Here is a 5,000-nt window from a genome sequence, read left to right on the forward strand (position 1 = left end):
AATTTCACAAATATAAGTCAAACTATTAGTGATATTTTCCAAATGATTAAACATGACAATTTGTGTGATAAAGCAACACAGGAATAAGTAGTTGAATCTCTTTTGTGTTGTCAAATCATTTTTCATTTTGCTTGGAAAGTTGATAATGTTTAAAATTAACACTCAATCATTTTAATAGCACGTAATATCACAGCTGTATGATCATGGAATCCTTCGATAGCTCAGCTGGTAGAGCGGAGTACTGTAGAGGAGATTGGTACAGAAATCCTTAGGTCGCTCGTTCAATTCCGGCTCAAAGGATGACGCTTTTGATAAACTTAGATGTCAGTACTAACATTTTACAAACCCAAAACTATACCAAGTATAAAGCATTCTCCAAGTTATATTTTAAAAATCATTAACGCAGGTCACTGTGGTCAGGATTAACTTCCCATGGAAATCATCTCTGATACAATATTACTTCAGTCTTCCTCACAGCCTGAAATGAAGTAGCTCAACCCATAGAGAAACTTTTGTGAAAACATCACATTGAATGAGAGGTAGTCGTGGCCGAGTGGTTAAGGCGATGGACTAGAAATCCATTGGGGTCTCCCTGCGCAGGTTCAAATCCTGCCGACTACGACCGCATGGTTATTTCATTATTTCAGAAAATTTACTAAAAGCTTGAAACCAATGTTGCTCAGGGTGAGTCAGGAACTGGCACATCAAAATCTTTAGGATGCCTGCCTGTTCTCTCTTTCTCTATCCGTCATTCTCCTCCTCTACTTGAGACTGAGCCCAGGAATCTCAGCAGCCATACTAAGTAGCATTTATTAATTACAAATGCATTTTGAATGTCAAATTTGTAAGAAAGTTTTGTACATTTAGCAAAATATCAAATTCATTTGAAAGAAAATGATGTCCACTCAAAGTAAAAAGAGCTTTGGTTACTTTCAATGCACAACATTTTACTTTCAAATCGTGTCAGATGACTTTCAGTGCTAATTATTATATCATTAACCTCTACTTTATTAAAAATTGTGCCTTATGCAAAAAAAGAAAAAGCACAATTATTAAAAATTGTGCTTTAATGCAAAAAAAGAAAAATTATTGTCTGTGCATACTCTCATGTAGCACAATTATCTTCACTAGCTCAAAAGGGCCGCTCATTGTCCAAAATGAATTGTCAAATCAGAACAAACAATGGAATATCCCCATCATTCCTGGAACACTTGATTAGTTTACAAAACAAGCAAAATTTAAAAGAGTGTAGAAGGTTTGATAGGCTCAAGCATCTCTAATCTTGATGTAAGTTTGGCTACACTAAAAAATCTATGGAAAGTGCTTTCCAAACTAGCTCTGTAGCCAGTTGATAGTAATTGCACAAATATAAGTCAAACTATTAGTGATATTTTCCAAATGATTAAACATGACAATTTGTGTGATAAAGCAACACAGTAATAAGTAGTTGAATCTCTTTTGTGTAGTCAAATCATTTTTCATTTTGCTTGGAAAGTTGATAATGTTTAAAATTAACACTCAATCATTTTAATAGCATGTAATATCACAGCTGTGTGAACATGGAATCCTTCGATAGCTCAGCTTGTAGAGCGGAGGACTGTAGAGGAGATTGGTACAGAAATCCTTAGGTCACTGGTTCAATTCCGGCTCAACAGATGACGCTTTTGATAAACTTAGTTGTCAGTACTGACATTTTACAAACCCAAAACTATACCAAGTATAAAGCATTCTCCAAGTTATATTTTAAAAATCATTAACGCAGGTCACTGTGGTCAGGATTAACTTCCCATGGAAATCATCTCTGATACAATATTACTTCAGTCATCCTCACAGCCTGAAATGAAGTAGCGCAACCCATAGAGAAACTTTTGTGAAACATCACATTGAATGAGAGGTAGTCATGGCCGAGTGGTTAAGGCGATGGACTAGAAATCCATTGGGGTCTCCCCGTGCAGGTTCAAATCCTGCCGACTACGACCACATGGTTGTTTTATTTTTCAGAAAATTTACTAAAAGCTTGAAACCAGTGTTGCTCAGGGTGAGTCAGGAACTGGCACATCAAAATCTTTAGGATGCCTGCCTGTTCTCTCTTTCTCTATCCGTCATTCTCCTCCTCTACTTGAGACTGAGCCCAGGAATCTCAGCAGCCATACTAAGTAGCATTTATTAATTACAAATGCATTTTCAATGTCAAATCTGTAAGAAAGTTTTGTACATTTAGCAAAATATCAAATTCATTTGAAAGAAAATGATGTCCACTCAAAGTAAAAACAGCTTTGGTTACTTTCAATGCACAACATTTTACTTTCAAATCGTGTCAGATGACTTTCAGTGCTAATTATTATATCATTAACCTCTCCTTTATTAAAAATTGTGCTTTAATGCAAAAAAAGAAAAATAATTGTCTGTGCATACTCTCATGTAGCACAATTATCTTCACTAGCTCAAAAGGGCCGCTCATTGTCCAAAATGAATTGTCAAATCAGAACAAACAATGGAATATCCCCATCATTCCTGGAACACTTGATTAGTTTACAAAACAAGCAAAATTTAAAAGAGTGTAGAAGGTTTGATAGGCTCAAGCATCTCTAATCTTGATGTAAGTTTGGCTACACTAAAAAATCTATTGAAAGTGCTTTCCAAACTAGCTCTGTAGCCAGTTGATAGTAATTTCTCAAATATAAGTCAAACTATTAGTGATATTTTCCAAATGATTAAACATGACAATTTGTGTGATAAAGCAACACAGGAATAAGTAGTTGAATCTCTTTTGTGTTGTCAAATCATTTTTCATTTTGCTTGGAAAGTTGATAATGTTTAAAATTAACACGCAATCATTTTAATAGCACGTAATATCACAGCTGTATGATCATGGAATCCTTCGATAGCTCAGCTGGTAGAGCGGAGTACTGTAGAGGAGATTGGTACAGAAATCCTTAGGTCGCTGGTTCAATTCCGGCTCAAAGGATGACACTTTTGATAAACTTAGATTTCAGTACTGACATTTTACAAACCCAAAACTATACCAAGTATAAAGCATTCTCCAAGTTATATTTTAAAAATCATTAACGCAGGTCACTGTGGTCAGGATTAACTTCCCATGGAAATCATCTCTGATACAATATTACTTCAGTCTTCCTCACAGCCTGAAATGAAGTAGCTCAACCCATAGAGAAACTTTTGTGAAAACATCACATTGAATGAGAGGTAGTCGTGGCCGAGTGGTTAAGGCAATGGACTAGAAATCCATTGGGGTCTCCCCGTGCAGGTTCAGATCCTGCTGACTACGACCGCATGGTTGTTTCATTTTTCAGAAAATTTACTAAAAGCTTGAAACCAATGTTGCTCAGGGTGAGTCAGGAACTGGCACATCAAAATCTTTAGGATGCCTGCCTGTTCTCTCTTTCTCTATCCGTCATTCTCCTCCTCTACTTGAGACTGAGCCCAGGAATCTCAGCAGCCATACTAAGTAGCATTTATTAATTACAAATGCATTTTGAATGTCAAATTTGTAAGAAAGTTTTGTACATTTAGCAAAATATCAAATTCATTTGAAAGAAAATGATGTCCACTCAAAGTAAAAAGAGCTTTGGTTACTTTCAATGCACAACATTTTACTTTCAAATCATGTCAGATGACTTTCAGTGCTAATTATTATATCATTAACCTCTACTTTATTAAAAATTGTGCTTTATGCAAAAAAAGAAAAAGCACAATTATTAAAAATTGTGCTTTAATGCAAAAAAAGAAAAATAATTGTATGTGCATACTCTCATGTAGCACAATTATCTTCACTAGCTCAAAAGGGCCGCTCATTGTCCAAAATGAATTGTCAAATCAGAACAAACAATGGAATATCCCCATCATTCCTGGAACAATTGATTAGTTTACAAAACAAGCAAAATTTAAAAGAGTGTAGAAGGTTTGATAGGCTCAAGCATCTCTAATCTTGATGTAAGTTTGGCTACACTAAAAAATCTATGGAAAGTGCTTTCCAAACTAGCTCTGTAGCCAGTTGATAGTAATTGCACAAATATAAGTCAAACTATTAGTGATATTTTCCAAATGATTAAACATGACAATTTGTGTGATAAAGCAACACAGTAATAAGTAGTTGAATCTCTTTTGTGTAGTCAAATCATTTTTCATTTTGCTTGGAAAGTTGATAATGTTTAAAATTAACACTCAATCATTTTAATAGCATGTAATATCACAGCTGTGTGAACATGGAATCCTTCGATAGCTCAGCTTGTAGAGCGGAGGACTGTAGAGGAGGTTGGTACAGAAATCCTTAGGTTGCTGGTTCAATTCCGGCTCAACAGATGACGCTTTTGATAAACTTAGTTGTCAGTACTGACATTTTACAAACCCAAAACTATACCAAGTATAAAGCATTCTCCAAGTTATATTTTAAAAATCATTAACGCAGGTCACTGTGGTCAGGATTAACTTCCCATGGAAATCATCTCTGATACAATATTACTTCAGTCATCCTCACAGCCTGAAATGAAGTAGCGCAACCCATAGAGAAACTTTTGTGAAACATCACATTGAATGAGAGGTAGTCATGGCCGAGTGGTTAAGGCGATGGACTAGAAATCCTGCCGACTACGACCACATGGTTGTTTTATTTTTCAGAAAATTTACTAAAAGCTTGAAACCAGTGTTGCTCAGGGTGAGTCAGGAACTGGCACATCAAAATCTTTAGGATGCCTGCCTGTTCTCTCTTTCTCTATCCGTCATTCTCCTCCTCTACTTGAGACTGAGCCCAGGAATCTCAGCAGCCATACTAAGTAGCATTTATTAATTACAAATGCATTTTCAATGTCAAATTTGTAAGAAAGTTTTGTACATTTAGCAAAATATCAAATTCATTTGAAAGAAAATGATGTCCACTCAAAGTAAAAACAGCTTTGGTTACTTTCAATGCACAACATTTTACTTTCAAATCGTGTCAGATGACTTTCAGTGCTAATTATTATATCATTAACCTCTCCTTT

At 35.4% G+C, this 5,000-nt stretch overlaps 4 non-coding genes across 4 annotated transcripts; all 4 read left to right on the plus strand.

Moving 5' to 3' along the window:
* The first annotated feature begins 539 nt into the window (after nucleotides 1-539).
* Nucleotides 540-621, plus strand: TRNAS-AGA (transfer RNA serine (anticodon AGA)). The gene has a single exon. It is a non-coding gene; the product is annotated as a tRNA-Ser (tRNA).
* A 1,273-nt stretch (nucleotides 622-1,894) lies between these two features.
* TRNAS-AGA (transfer RNA serine (anticodon AGA)) lies at nucleotides 1,895-1,976 on the plus strand. Its single transcript has one exon. It is a non-coding gene; the product is annotated as a tRNA-Ser (tRNA).
* Nucleotides 1,977-2,878: 902 nt separating this feature from the next.
* Nucleotides 2,879-2,968, plus strand: TRNAY-GUA (transfer RNA tyrosine (anticodon GUA)). The gene is given in 2 exon segments: nucleotides 2,879-2,915; nucleotides 2,933-2,968. It is a non-coding gene; the product is annotated as a tRNA-Tyr (tRNA).
* Nucleotides 2,969-3,207: 239 nt separating this feature from the next.
* Nucleotides 3,208-3,289, plus strand: TRNAS-AGA (transfer RNA serine (anticodon AGA)). Its single transcript has one exon. It is a non-coding gene; the product is annotated as a tRNA-Ser (tRNA).
* Nucleotides 3,290-5,000: the final 1,711 nt, after the last annotated feature.

Source organism: Pseudophryne corroboree, chromosome 4 (genome assembly GCF_028390025.1).
Source record: "Pseudophryne corroboree isolate aPseCor3 chromosome 4, aPseCor3.hap2, whole genome shotgun sequence".
In the NCBI taxonomy this organism is placed as follows: Eukaryota; Metazoa; Chordata; class Amphibia; order Anura; family Myobatrachidae; genus Pseudophryne; species Pseudophryne corroboree.